This window comes from Alosa sapidissima, chromosome 10 (genome assembly GCF_018492685.1).
Source record: "Alosa sapidissima isolate fAloSap1 chromosome 10, fAloSap1.pri, whole genome shotgun sequence".
Lineage (NCBI taxonomy): Eukaryota > Metazoa > Chordata > Actinopteri > Clupeiformes > Clupeidae > Alosa > Alosa sapidissima.
In genome coordinates, this window is record NC_055966.1 from 479,917 (window position 1) to 496,426 (window position 16,510).

The window sequence follows — 16,510 nt, forward strand, 5'->3', positions numbered from 1 at the left end:
AGACAGATTTAACAAGTTAAAGGAGAAATCTGGCAATTTTTCATCTCCGTTTTTGGGCTATTTATTATAGGTTTGGTTGGTTCCTTGTTAAGATTGTAATATGAATATAATTTTGAATAATGAATAATGAATATTGTTAGCTCTGAATGAAAAAATAAAGCCATTGAAAAATGTCTTTACAAAAAGCACAGTAAATGTTATTATGACCGCCGCGCAGCGAAGCGGCGGTCATATAGGTTTAGTCAGATTGTTTTTTTTTTCTTTTTCGCATGGCAACATTTCCGTCAAGGATTCCCGGGACACTGATAGACCGGGGTACACGAAACTTGGTGGGCATGTAACCCCACATGGATAGCATGCAACCATCGTTTTTCGTTTTGATCTGTAGCCCCCCCGCTGGACTGGACCCCCCGAAAGGAGGGTAGGGCAGACACAGTTTTCTGTGAATATCTCGAGAACTGTAGGGTTTAGGAGGACCACCTTTTTTTTGTATGTTGATCTCAAGGGGCCATGTCAACCCATTCCATAACCACTCATTTCATGTATAGCGCCACCTAGTTAAACACAAAAAAGTAAAAATGAGGTGTTGTAATCGCAGGTATCTGTGACCTAACATTGTCAAAACTGCACGAAATTGGAAGTGTAGGATCATTATGACACCCTCTGAATGCACGCCAAGTTTCGTGGAATTCCGTTCATGGGGGGCCACACAATAAATTAATTTATGTTACTATACGCCAACTGGCCTGTAGGTTGCCAGGTACAGTTTTCTGTGAATATCTCGAGAACCGTAGGGCCTAGGAGGACCACCTTTTTTTGTATGTTGGTCTTAAGGGGCCATGTCAACCCATCCCATTACCACTTATTTCATGTATAGCGCCACCTAGTTAAAAATTAAAAAGCAAAAAATTAGGTGTTTTCATCACAATATCTCTGGCTGACAAGGTCAAAACTGCACAAAAGAGTTTTCTGTGAATATCTTGAGAACCGTAGGGCCTAGGATGACCAATTTTTTGCGTATGTTTGCCTCCAGGGGTCATGTTAACCCATTTCATATGCACACATGTGCATAAACAGATACACACGCACACACATACATTCACAGTAATCATACGTATGACACATACTCACACAGTAGACATATGTATGCATGCATGCACATGCAGACACACAGGCACATATGCAGGCACACACACAAGCACACACACACACACATAAACATAAACGTGTGCACGCACACATGCACACAATTCAAGAATTTCTCAGAATTATGAACAGGCAAGATGGGGGTGGGGTTGTATAAAATGAATTTTACATGTGAAATCTATGAACTAATCATGTTTTGGTACTTGTTGTCTAGCAGATACCAGTGAGAATTGGGTGTGCATAGTGAGACAGTTAGAATCATATATGCCTTTCAGCGTGATTTATTTTTGTGGAAAAAATGTGCTGGACTGGGCAGCGGTCATATTTTATACCGCTCTGCGGTACATCTAGTTTTTAATGTGTCTGTCCTCCCACACTCCTCACACTCTCTATCCCTTTCTCCACTCAAGCAGCCTGCATTTTTTTGGGAAGTTCTTGTTTTGTTATCAAATTTTTCATCAGACTTTGTTTTACTGGTGAACATTTTCATTCTTTAATTAATTAATTCATTCATTCATTCATTCATTCATTTATCTCATTCTTTATTTATTCTCGGAGGTTCATTGAGGGAAGTTCATTTTCAGTGAAGTCGAGATTGCATTAATTAACAATGAAAAAATATAATAATTGTGGCTTTAGCCTATAAATAAAATAAAATAAAATAAATAATAAGAACCTACATAACATTGTAGAGGAGGGAGGAGGGAAAATAAAAATACATAAATTATTATTATTATTATTATTATTATTATTATTATTATTATAATAATAATAATATCTAGACTGCATTTCCGGCGGGAACTGCGAAAGTGTGCTTGCCCTGGTCCGGTCACCAACGTGAGCAGACAGTGGCATACGCTATGCTGAACCTGGCTTGATCCAGGCATTGTAACAGTGCCTTTCAGTGTTGGAGCAGTGGCAATATCTCAAAAGCTCTAGGAGAGGGCTATTCAACTATTGACATGCGGGGTGAATGCGGTTTGTTGGATTTTACCTGTGGCCTGCCTTCGAATTTAGCTTCTATGACTAAGATCAAATCAGTAAAATAGAACGACAGCAGTGATTGGCTGCAAAAATAAATAATGTCTTGCGCCTCTAAAACTGGGCTATCAGGTAACCTACAGAAGAATTGAAATTATGAAATATGACCAAGGCATTAAAATGCTGCTTGTTTGTCAGGTTACTTTTTCACTGATTTATTTAAAAAAAAATATGAGCTATGAGTGTGAATGTTATATATTCCATCCCCTAATTATGTTTTACTGGTTTATTTGACAAATAATCTATATTGATTTGCTCTATAAAGACCTTATGTCTGTTTGGGATTATTTTGAGAGCCTGGGATTGTTTAGAGAGTATCTGTATCTCAGATGTATCTCAGAATAAAGGAATAAAGGAATACTTCATATTACTCTAAACCACCTTCTGTAAATCAACTGTATACTACTGTCTACATTCCACTATATTTCTTGTCTCTGTATATTTCTATACTTTGCATCACATTACATGTATACATGCATCACAGTTGAGATCTTTGGTTGCTATGAAGGCCAGTCGTTCTAAATGGATGGTTGCTATGGCCAAACGCCAGTTCTATCTCTGCCGTTGTCAAGCGGGCATATCCTAGAATTCTGATTAAGTTATTTTATTTGAAACATCTCTATTTTACTTAGCCTACTTCCATACAGTGAGTCCCATTAAGAAGTGGCCACTTCATTCGCGCTTACCGTGATTCACGCAGCAACATTATTAAATTAATCTGTCACCATATGCCTACGTTTGCAAAGAGGAGAACATTTTAATTTGATTCATAATGAAACGTTACATTTAATGTACATGTTGACAATGAGTAGGCTAGTTTTGGTTGTTGTTGGTGGTGTTACTGCATCCCTTAGTTATGCCTACAATGCAACATTGTTCCCTCGCGATTGGAAGCTCCTGTAGACGCATTTCAAAACATCGCGACGTGAAATGCCACCACAAAAAATTGTTTGTGAATCGGTCTTAGTGAGTTAGGAGTCCTTGCTGTCACAGACTCAGGTGCTACTTTTAGGGCTAAAATTCTTCCTGAATTACTCTTAGTAAAACAAATAGGAGTCCTAAAGTTACGAGCAGGGTATCTGCACATTTTCCAAGTGCAAATTTAAAGACTTTTAAGACCTTTTCAAGACATCTAAATGAAAAAAGTAAGACTATACCACGGCAAAAAGATACATACGACAACTTAAAACTGTTTTATGCAATAGTTTTTTTTTTCTACTAATTTTAACCCCCACCTCATTTTGGATGTCTACAGAAGTTACCAAATATATTTTGGCGGAAAAAAAAAAAATGTGTGTGAATTACCTTCACAGCTATAAATGCCCAATTTTAGGGTCTGGGCTGCTTACATTTTGCATACCAGTTGTATCTAAACCAATCAAAGCTTGACTGAAACATTGTAAAACCATTGACTTGTTTTAAATTAAGAGGTCCTCCTGGCATGATCCTGCTGAAAACTGCTGGTTTCATCTCAAACACGCACGTATTATGAACGCATGTTTTTTTTTTTTATGTAGCCAGTCGCCGACATTCAAAAAATATGCTGTTATATTTCACAACTTTTGCAAAGTAGGCTAGGCCTACTGGGAAACGCTGGAAAGAAAGCTGCTGACAGATATTACAGGTATTATAACTTAGACAGATATTTTCTTCCCTAGGCTAGGCCAGCAACACACGCTGGAAAGATCAACTTAACATGTACATTTCCTCCTGACTGCGAAAACGTTTGTCTTCTTTTTATGTCAGTCCGTGGTTCCTTCATAAATTGCGTAGCAAATTATCAGACGAGTGACAGGAGCACTGTGCATAATTTGACCAGCAGTCTTCGCGTCCATAGTTTGTGAAACGTTGCTGCATCCGAGCAAAGCTGCCCAGCGCAACTCCAAAAAGGAGGACAAATGAGTGTCCGGCTTGAGGCTGCGCCGGACGCCGGACAGGGCTTTTAAAATCCATATGTCCGGCCTAAATTCAAACGTAATGGCCAACCTATCGCTAACTGGCTTACCAACTCTTTCTCCCGCTCACGTAGGCTACCTGCGTATCTCAGGCCTCTGCACGAAAACGTCAGGCATATTCATAGCCTACTGTATTATTACCATTTTCACACCTTTAACCACACCCGTGAAAAACATCTTCACTCTGCAACCACTACACTTTTTCCCGTAGCCTCATAGTCACTTATACAATTACTTTTTTCACTCGCTTTTCACTCGCTCTCTTGCACTCGCTGGCGGTCCCATACGCAAATTTAATACCTCCCTTTCGAAAATTCAAGACATCCCAGACAATTTAAGACTTTTTTTTAGGCCTTAAAAACCGAAAGTTGTATTTAAGACTTTTTAAGGATCCGGGAACCCTGTACGAGTGACGAAGTTACGAGTACAAGCATCTCATATCAAATGACCATGGCATTACGCTAAGCAACATAAATCCCATATAGCAACATCTCTTTCCTATGACATAGCTAGCTAACTTCTAGCCACACAAGAAATGAATGATGTTAAATCTCTGCTTAGCATTCTAATAACAGAAGGGGCACATTTATGTTGACCACTACAACATGACTCATTATGTCTGTAACTCTATAAAACACTTACTTTCATAAAGGACGCACACCATCCAGCACATACACATGGAAACCGATATTTTAGGTACTTGGCCACGAACTCAAAACGTGTCTCTCTGAAGCTCTGTTCTAGAATCTTTGCTCTGAAGTCCGTTCGCAGCGTTGCTAGGCAACATCAAATAAACGAAATGAGCGTCTTCCAGGTATTAAAAGTGTACGGGTGATTACGAATGGATGTGTGTGGTTTGCAATTAGAATAAACAAGAAATAACATTTCCAAAAATTTCCCATGATAAATTACATAATATTTGCACCTTCCTTACTTGTGAAGCTCACACTAATTCCCGCATTTAGTGAAATGTAATACAACTTTGCCACCTAGCGCTATTTAACATTAACGTGACATTTCCTGCTTATTCTTTCGTCAACTCCATGCTTTTAGGAAAACAATCTTTTTATCATAGTTCCCTCTTCAATGAGCAATTAACAGCTCGTTTTTGTAACAGAGATAGCTGTTTATTGTCCCTAGGTTTACAGAAACACCTATTCATATTAATACGTATGGAGTGCTGCCGACCACTGTTCGAGTTGCTGTGGTAAACGGTTCACGAGAAAGTAACTTTAATTTAATCATATTATTTAACATACAGTTCTGCGCCCATCTCCCTACCCATTCATCTCGGTGGAATACTTCCCCCAACACATGACAAAACCATATATCAGAATAAACAGCAGACGTTACCGAACTCAAAGGTGTAAAGCATTCCTCTGTACAGTTTAGCCATTCCAAAGTAATCCATTTTTTAATTTGCAGCAAATTTCTATGCATGTCTCCAACTTTGGGCTTTAAATTTCACAATGTGTTTAAATTGTTCAATACATGATACATAATTGTTAAATTGTTCAATACATTCCATAACAGGCCAAATACAAAACAAATGTTACAAATTTCGCCTAGATAGTATCTGTAAATATTAAAATCAGAGGTTATACAGCTGACTAAGAGTTTGTCAAAGTAGCCAATGTTTACAAAATGTTAAGCATGCATGTAGGCTATTCGAGTTTCTTAAATCTGAGCTGTGCTTAAATTGTTCATTACATGATTTCATAACAGGCCAAATAGAAAATAAATGTTAAATATAGCTTAGATATCTGTAAATATTAAAATCAGATGATTCTGATCATATTCTATGTAATATGTGATGTTTCATGTTTTTGTCATGTTTCATAGTGATGCAGGTCTACTGCTGTGAATAGGCTAAATAAAGCTTTGATCATTTTTATGTAGAATACTGTATAGTTAACTTTGGCCTTGGTGCCCTGATGTGTGGCCTTTGTGCCCCCGGCCAAATAAGCCTGCATACCACTCTTGTTTGATTGTTTTCCAGCTGCTTGTAAGACCTATTACGAGACAGTAGCCTATGCAGGAGCTTCAGGTAGCCTAAACAACCAGACCTTTGAAGGCGGAAGCAGTGAAGAGTTCAGCTCAGAGTCGATCGAGAAGAAAGAAGGCCAGATCCGTTTTTGGGGACTATTTTTCAGGTGCATTAGATGTTTTGTTTCCATAGCCTACACAGTGCATCGCGCAGTACTGATTGTCTTTATTGATTGTTTTTACAGATGCTGGAAGCGAGACAGACTCCGAAGTAGCCTAGCCTAGCCTAAAACGGACCGAATTCAGACAGAATAGAGCCAGCTACCTACTGCTCCAAGGCGGCAAACAGCCACTTCACGGTGCTGTAGGATTTTGGGCTTCTCGTGAGCTTCCCATTTGTTCAGTGGGCAGATTTCGCTTTGTAGTTGTGTGTCTGTGCTAATAAAGCTCTTTCATTGAATATACATGTTCAAATGAAACATGGCAAATTTTCCTTTCCTCAATAAATTAATTCATGTCCTTGATGGTAATAGTGCTTATAGTGTAGTAGCCTACATAGGATAATAATGACATGAATACATAATAGCATATCATAGGAATATGAATATATAACATACACGACGTTCGCAGACAACGCGACGTTCGCAGGCTGTAAATTGTCTTAAACTGCCAAAAATTAGGGAACTTTCTGGGCGTTTACGGGGACGAAAATCCCACTTTTCATGCAGTGTCAGTCTACAGTCTTTTAGCCCATCTTTACCATAAGAACCCTTCCAAGATAGAACCTTTCGACGCTCTACTTTGAGACCAACCACCACTCATGCCATCGATGTTGAATTTTGGGCGTCTGACGGAAACTGATCAAGCTGACCAGCAATTAATGTCGATTTGACACTCTTTTGCTGTCCGGGTTTGCAAATCATTAATTTAGAAAAAGTTATTTGTTATTATAATCACAGCATGGCCTTACTATGTTATCATTACCATATCATTACATAATTGCAATTAATAAGTCATCATAATCATCATCGTCAGCATGGCATGTCATACATAGCATACCTGCTCCACCACTGAGTTCTTATCATGTACAACGAACTTCAACATGCTGCTGACATATGCTAGCCTACTTGCAATATTGAATTTTGCAAGCTTTTACATTGGTGTTATTTTTGCACAATTGTCACTACCGGCACCCGTCGCAATTTTGTGTAGGCTACTTCGATTAACTTTTGCTCACAGAATCCTGGCTCTAAGCCAAAATGGGAGGGGTGGGGCCTGACGTGAGATGTTCAGTCCAGTGTCAATATGGAAATGTAACCAATGGGCCGCTGATTGTCCTTCCTTTGGGCCGATCGCTGGCCAAAATATGACTATATAGCCTATTCTATCGGCCCAAAAGGTGCGTCGGCCCACCGGGAAAATGCCCGGTATGCCAGATGGCCAGTCCGCTCCTGCTAGGGGGAAGTGAGACGTCCATCATTCAACCCCCAAAAAGTAGCTAAATCAAGCTAGATAGATAGATACAGTAGATATACAGTGGGCATCGCTTTCAAATGACCACTTCAGTCGCGCATTACGAGGCGTGAAGCTGCGTGAAGCTTTAGTACCACTTTCAGCCACTGTGCGTCGCTCTGCCACTGTACATCGCTCTGCCTGCCGCCCCTACTGAATAAGCAGGAGACTTGCCGAGAGTAATCCCAGCCTACGAATTCAATAACAAAATAAATCATGCATAATTAAACATTACCTCGATTTAGGCTACTTGGGTATGTCTTAAGGCTTGACTACACGGTGGTAACGAAAATCGAAATCGAAATTTGCTGTCTAGATTATTGTCAGTGTTGGGGGTAACGCAGCTACGCAAATCAAAACAGTGGTGTGATAATTGAGCCAGTAGAGAAATAACTGTTCAGAATTAATCTGTAGCCTTGGGTAAGCTTCTGCAGAAAACAATGTTGTTGCCGATGTAATACTATCTGGCGACGTTTTTAACAGGCTACGCAATAGAGGCTTAGGCAACTATGACCCACGTTTTGGTTTCGTAATTTAATTTGCCCTACTTCTTGACTGCAATGTAGTCAATTGACTGCTTGACATGTCATTGTTATTTTTCTGTACAATAAAAAAATACATCTGCTTTATGCCGCAGAATTACATTCCTATTTGGCTGACTTCTGCAGACGCGCAAAAAAACACTGCCAGGCCATCCTTAAAAATATTTTCGTTTGCCGTAACCCGACCGACCCTGTCAATTTAGAACCGACCCAAATATTTATTTTTTTCCCCTTTTAGTCCGACCGACTTGCCGGTTGTAAACTTGCGTTAAGACCGACCGATTTTTTTTTTTACTCTAAATAACCAATACAAATAAAATACTATTTATTTTAGTAGGCCTAAGTATTGTGAATATAAATTGCCTACATACAAACGTAGGCTCTCTAAATAAAACCCTGTGGCGTCATCTCTACACCACTGGTTTACGCATGTCACACTATGGCCTATACGCTTCGTTTCATTCACACAAACATCTCGACTCAACGCTTATTACTTGACATGAAGCTCTGGAAGAACTGTGCCCAGAATACACAACTGTTTCACCAGCACATTTAAATGACTTGACTAAAACCGTGCATAACTGGAGGTACACCTGTTATCTGAGCAGTCTGTATGTCCTCATTTTGCGAATGCGAGGACGATATGAGTCTGTTACATAGATGTCCGAGTCACGCATAATGTTTGAAAACCACTGGCTCGTAATCACAATAATTTAACACACGACAGTTGGATACTTCATCATGTTCCCATACCTACATTTTGGTGAGTAGCATAGAGATCATTAAAACAATAAAGTATGGCTCTCCGTTTGGGACATCGAAAACGTATATTTTTAATAGGGTAGACTACCGTCGGAGATGCTGACTTGCAAAGGCCTCGGGATAACACGTTATCTCCACTATCATCAGTCAATGCCTCTTTGATCAAAGTGGGGAATGAAAGAAAAAGTTTGAGAACCACTGGCTTAACAAGTTACCTGCAGTCCAGAACACACATAATATTGCAACAGAAAGTTGCCTTTATAATCAACTATTTGTTCCAACAGCATTCAAACAAAAGCTTTATAAAAGTGAAAAAAAATATATTCCATAAGAAGTAAAATAAAATACTGTTACTGTAGTAACTGTATCCCAAGCTTCAGCTCCCCACGTCTGTGACAGGCAGACTTGACACCGCTAAATTCTCAGCTTGTTTATACCCCACACTGAACGCGTAAGACCGCTAGGCCCATCACTGTGGGTTGCAGTAGCCTAGCCTACTCTCTGGGATTTAAGTCAAGCAATATAACCATACAAATGTTTCAAAATTAGTAATTTCGGCTTTGTCTGAACTGGCCATTGTAGGCTACGTAAAAAATAAACAAGTAGGCCTATTCCCTATCCAATGATATCGGCAAATGTTTGTTTTCCAAAGTCACCTCACCATGCACCTTCGACAATGAATAGCTCATTACACTTATGTTACTGTTGAACGTAGGCCTAACTGGTATCATTACAAACATTATTTGGTGTCCTAAACACTGGCATTTTATGGCATTGTGTCATGTAAGGTCGTTGCAAAATCTAGAGAAATGTGTGAGGTGGTCAGCGGGGGACAATTGAGACACACATTGGATTGTGTTATTACTTGCATTCCACACTATCCACAGCTGTGGTATCGGGGGCAGGAGGATTACTGTTAGCGCAGGCTTTATATAAAATTCTTCAACAGAAGGCCTGCCTCGAATGCAGGCTTGCCCAAAATAAAGGCCTGTGGTTTGCGCAGCCTACAGTAAGTAGGTTAAATAACAGACCCGCCACAATGTGCGGTATGATGATTTTTTACGAGCAAGATGTTTTTGGTGCTCTGTATGTTCTTAAATAATGATCATCAGTAGCCTAATATTCGACCATTATTTTGTGTAAATGGGCTATGCATTGGGTTAGACACCAGGGGCCATATTCACAAAGCCTTTTATCTTACCACTAGGAGTAGGCTACTCCTAAATAGCAATAAAAGATTTTGGGCCCTATCATGACATTCTAAAGTGCATCGTCACTCGTCAAAAGTCTATTCAAATTTAGTAGGATGTCCAGTTCACATTGGGAAGGGTTTCGCTATCAAAAGTGGAGCGCATGGCGTAACAAGGTGTTCCTAGGTCTTTTAATCAGACATATGGATGTGTTTGGGGCGTAACATAGTTTTAAACCAATGAGAATGACATCTGTCATTCCCTTTAACGGCACAACGCGCGATATGTCAAATAAATGCATCTGTATTTTGGCATTCAAAGGCGCATTTGAAGGAGGCTGCTTGCGAGACCGTATAGAATAGTCATTCTTAAACCATGCTTTACTAAAACCTAGCATAGCCTTCACGCATTTGCACTCGTCTATTTGAACTCATTGGCAAAGTGAAACTAACTTCACCAAGAAGTCAGTCAACGACAAGACAGTTATATGCAGTTACTTTCACTGACTGACAATGGGTTACCACCGAAAACATAGGCTGGAAAAAGCAACACTTACGCTAATATTGCTCAAATGACTGAATAAAACAACATTTATCCTGCAGAGGAGTTGCTTATATCTCGTGACAGTGCGTCTTCAGCTGTGCTCCATACGTGTCTCTCGCCTCTCCCCTAATCACTTTTAACCGCCATTACCAATTTGCAAATGACGGTGAATAACTACTCATTATGAGATGTACAGCATTTCGTAATATCTTTGTTCTAATTATGTTTCCCATTGTAATCGTGCAATTTGCGCAATGCTTAAAAAATAAACGTGCAAAATACCGAATTCAACTTTGCGCGGGTGAATAACGAGTATTACGCCATGCGCTGGTGACCCAAAATACAGCCCTTTAGCTATAGGAGTTTCTCTTATTAAGTTATTCACAAAGCCTTTCAGACCTAGGCTACTCTTAGTAAGGGAAAATGACAACTCCTGAACAGATTCTGGAGCTGAGCGCTCTAGAATCTTTGACTAACAGTCTAAGAGTGAGTGAGTCTTCGTTGCTATGGATGACGTTATTACTCATGCATGAGTTTGACTGAAGTGACCACTTTGATTGGCTGATGATTGTAACGCGGAATTGATTCCAAACACCTCCCTTACGATGAGTGGCAGGTGACAGGTCTGAGAATGCGTGCGCTACACAAGGACAGAAGATGATGAATAACTGAATAAAAAGGCCTAGCCTGAATCAAGAGTAAGGCAAAACAAATAGCCTAGTAGCCTAATGAAACATATGGATTGATGTAGTATTTTTGTAACATTATTAAATTAATCTGTAGGCTACTATGCCTATGCCTACGTTTGCAAAAGAGAACATTTTCATTTGATTCACAATAATGTTACATTTAATTTACATGTTGACAATGAGTAGCCTAGTTTTGGTTGTTGTTGGTGGCGTTATTGCATGTTAGTTATGCCTACAATGCAAAATTGCTTCCTCACGATTGGAAGCTCCTGTAGCCGCATAGGATTTCAAAACAGGCGAAATGCCACAAAACCGGTTTGTGAATAGGTCTGTGAGTTAGGAGTCCTCTTGACTTCTTTTAAGCTGTCACAGCTGGTGGGAAGGTGTGATTTGTTGGGGGCAGGGCCAGATTAACTGGGCACAAATGTCTGATGACCCCCCCTGCCCCCCAGTCAACGTGAATTGGGTGGTCAGTTAATAGGCAATGCCGAAATAGTTTTAAACATTTTGAATATTAGTGTCGGGTGAATTAGGAAATGTTCTCAAAGTAGCCTTACGGCTGAAAGCTGCTTGGGATCCCCCCTGTCAAGCAATATAACCATACACGGCACGGCATGCCAAATTAAAAATAAAATAACGCAACGCAACACAGACCCCGCTTCTCTCGCGTCAGTCATTGACATGCACGAAACACAGAACCCGCTTCTCTCACGGCAGTCACTGACAGTAGCCTAGAATAAATGCATGGGGAAAAAAAACTTCCCCATGACAAAGACATCGTAAAACACTGAAAGTTAATATTTTGTCACTATAACATACATCTGTCCTTTGTCAAATGTGTTATGTTCCAAGTAGCCTAGTGCGTAATTCTGCTTCATGAAGTTGAACAAATACATTTGCTTATTTCACAGAAAAATATAAATAGCCAGTTAGGGTCTACAGTGCAGAGTTGGTAAGTTATAGTAGGCCAACTTGGAGTGAACATACAAACAGGGGAAATTCTTTCTCTAGTAGCTGAGTAGCCTCAGGTGCGCACGTAGACATAAGGCCGAACATGCAAGCGCCAATGAATCGTGCTCTCACGACAATCACGCCGTTAAACTTAAATAGGTTAACATCACTCTAAGTTCGCCTTCAAGCAAGGAAAACGATGATTTGAAGACATCTGTTTCGTTGGAAGGGCAAGGGGTAGCAACAGGGCAACACAAAGACAGGCCCGATGGCAGGGCTGTTATGAGAGTATTAAAATATGGGATATTCTACGGGAAAATATTAAAACGACAAGACAGCGGGGGGAAGTTAAAATACGTGAGAAACACGGAAAAAGTTGGCATGCATTGATGGGATTATTTGTCATATTATTAATCACATATGATTATTTGTGAAATTGTGCAAACAGGCGCAACACATTTGAAAAGGAAGGACTGGTAGCATGCAAGCTCACGGGAAAGATTGATTTAAGAACGTTATCACAGTGTGTGGCTGTGGTGCAACGCAGTGCGGGCGGAAGACAGCGACAATTGGCAAGGGAGGGTCATGTCTTTTTTAACAATTCTGTCGGAGGGTCATTGAACAATTTCTAGCAGGCAAGGGAGGGTCATGCAACTTTTGACTGAAGCACTCAAAATTCCTCCGGTGGCCCCTTCAATAAATAACGAACAGTCCCTAGATTGCTGCTGGGCTATATGTCTTGGTTCATGTCTGTTAACAACTCATTGCCGTCAAACGCGTAGCCTATCTCGCGGTTGCATCCATTACAAACAAACATGCAATGTGAACGTCTGGGATTGGGAAGAGCACTAAATGCTCTACTGAATAAGCACGAAGTCAAACCTTTAAATGAAAAACACTCTTTAATAATCCGCTTATAAATAAACCGCTAATGAAGTAAACTTGTGACCATCATAAATCGTTTATCGCCTGTAACTCCGTGATAACAGGACGTAACAGGAAGGCATTTGGCTGAGCAACGGAGGTTAATATGCTCTATATTTTTCCAAATGATGTCTGTCTATCATCGTTGCAGTCAGAGAAACCCAGAATGTTTAATTTGTCCTGCGTTTCTTCTACGGCTGCAAACGGGATTCACTTGCAGTTAACCAAATATTTCTTTAACCCTAAGAACGCCAGCTATTTTTTGCAGGTTTTTGCATTAGTATGTTTTAATGACTTTATAGAGGTCTCAAGAAAGTGCAATACTGACTTTTTTTAGCACAACCTAAGCAATATGATTAAACTAGTGTCATTTAATTTCAACCAACTACATAAACAAACATAAGCAAAAAACATCCAAATATGTATTTATTTATTTATTTAAATGTTGGCATGGTAGTTGCTAAGGTGGTTGCTAGGGTGTTGCTAGGCTAATTATAGTAGATAGTATGCTATAAAAAGTGGTTGCTAGGTTGGTTGCTAGGGTACTTGAGATGGTTGCTAGGCTGTTGCTAGGGTAATTACAGTGGTTAGTATGCTATAAAAAGTGGTTGCTAGGGTAATCATGTTGGTTGCTAGGGTGTCATTAAGGAAGTAGTTGCTAGGTTGTTGCTAGGGTACTTAAGGTAGTTGCTAGGGTGTTGCTAGGGTAATTATAGTGATGTGATATTATATAAAAAAGGTTGCTAGGTTGGTTGTTAGGGGTTGTTGGTTGAGATGGTTGCTAGGACGTAGTTGCATAGTCAAAACTATATGACCACACCATTTCCCAGAGTGCCACCATGCTTTTTATGAACCATCAGTGTTCCCTTGAGGCATCTAGCATGGTGGCTTGCTTTCATACCAAAATTCTCACGGGACTTTATTTTGTGCAAGATGCTGCTGGACTATATCTTTTAGATGCCAATGTTGGGGGGGACAAACACCACCGTTTTGGAAGTTGGGGGTGGTCCCCCCTGTCTACCCCCTAATAACGCCCCTGTTCCTAATGTCACGTTTAAATGTACACCTAACAGACAGCATCATATTCAATAGGTAGTCTGATTTCTGTATAATAACCTGCAATAATATGTTTGTTAAAAAAAAGTCTAATTGAAGGCTATCGTTTTTTCCATGAGGCCCGGTTGCAATTGTACCGCAAAATTGTATTATTTTTCTATGCTGTCCAGTAGCACTGGACGGTTGCAACATTCAACTCCCCCAGACATTGGGGCTTCTGCAAAGGTAGCACACAATTGAAAGTGGCACACAGTCTATCAGGCTTGTGCAAAATTCCGAATTTTAGAATGGATCTCCATTCAATTCACTAATTGGAATTTGAATTGAATTGGCTCAGCCCCACAGGAAGTTGAATTTGAATTGGAATGACAGGAAGTGGAATTAAATTCATGGCAATTCAATGCAATTCCACAGTCAAACAACAGGAAGAATGTGTTGAATCTCACATGCATTCAGTTTTGGGAAAGTTACTTTGGATTGTAAAATGGAATAGCTATTCTTACTTAAAATGTTTAGTTAGTATAACTCAGTTTTTGTCTTTTGTTGATTATGTTGATTTTGCTTTTTGATAACTTGGCTAAAAGGAGTAATTTAAGTGAACATGATCATTTAAATCGAGTAAACTATACTTGAATTGCTTAAGTTTTGCTACACTGTGAAGTTAGTTAGTTAGTTAACCTTACTTAACCTGTAAAACATGCAAACCGATTGCCTTGAAATTACAGACTAATCTGGGATAGGAATTCCAAGTTGTGCAAACAAATGCTTACTTTGTGTAGTACACTTACACTAAGGAGAATTCCTATTTAACCTAACTTGGTCATTACAAGTAAAGTATATTGTGTAAACACAAGGTGTGCTAACTGATGTTACATTCTGCACTTCCAGAATGCCACTGCCCTGGCCCACATATTTGTAAAGATATCACATATTAATCCTTACTGAAATTCAATCTTAAATTACAAGTGACAGTGACAAATATACAAATATATATACTGTTGGTGTGTAATTTATGTGGATGACTATCCAAAACACTCTAATGCTGTGGGTAGAACTTCAGCAACATGTTACATTGGTATTTTGTTTTACTACACTCTGAAAGTACTGCACAATGAAGGGGAGACCTCACTATGTACCACCAATATGTGGCACACACCTGGGTTTGTCCAGCGGTTCAGGGAACCCCCCAATCTTTGATGTCCACAGTGAGTCAGGACTTTGTTTTACCACTTCATTCAAAGGCCTGATTTTGGCATTTCAGTGTATCTATGATGTTGTAAAGGCATTGGGGTTAATATTATTATCCTGACCAGAGAGGAGAGTGCATGTAATGGACAGCCACTAACACCACCGTGTCTAATAGCAACATAAGTTTGCAAGGAGAGCACCCATAAAAATCCTAATCAAGCTCACATTTAGCCTCAGTAACTTAGCAGAGACAGGGTACCTGTATGTATGGTTTCCAGCTACAGATCTGTGTCTGTCTATAACTGTCAGCACTAGTTCTACTCACAGGTTTGGTCTGTTTTGGATAGTCATTGATGGGGTGATGTATCAATATAAATCACGTATCAATTACACAACATATATATACATATATATATATATATATATATATATATATATATATATATATATATATATATATATATATATAGCCTTTAGTGTCACTGTCACTTTGTTATTGTAACTTAAGATTGAATTTCAGGAAAGATTAATATGTGATCCCTTAAACAATATGTAGGCCGGGTCTGTGGTATTCTGGAAATGCATTTTTGTCATATCAGTTAGCTGAGCTTTGACATTAGTTAGCACAACTTCAATATACCTTTTGTGTTAAATAAACATACAGTATACTTTACTTGTAATTGTAATGACCAAGTTAGTTGAAATAGCAATTCTGTGTACTGTACTGTAAGTGCACTACACTAAGTGAGCATTCGTTTGCACAACTTGACATTACAGACAAATCTGGAATGGGAATTGCATAGACAATCAGTTTGCATGCTTTTCTTAACAGGTTAACTAAGATTATAAACTAATTTTACAGTGTTGCACAAACTTCAGCAATTCAAGTATAGTTTACTTGACTGTTTACTTTTCTACCTCAAAATGAAGTAACACTCATTTTACGCAAGTAATCTCAACAAAAGACAAAACCTGAATTCTACTTACTATAACATTTTAAGTAAGTAAAACTATTATGTGTAGAA

General features: G+C 39.2%; 1 protein-coding gene across 1 annotated transcript in view; it reads right to left on the minus strand.

Moving 5' to 3' along the window:
* Positions 1-16,510, minus strand: part of agmo (alkylglycerol monooxygenase) — a 290,769-nt gene that overhangs the window by 273,512 nt on the left and 747 nt on the right. The gene's annotated exons all lie outside the window — the stretch shown is intronic.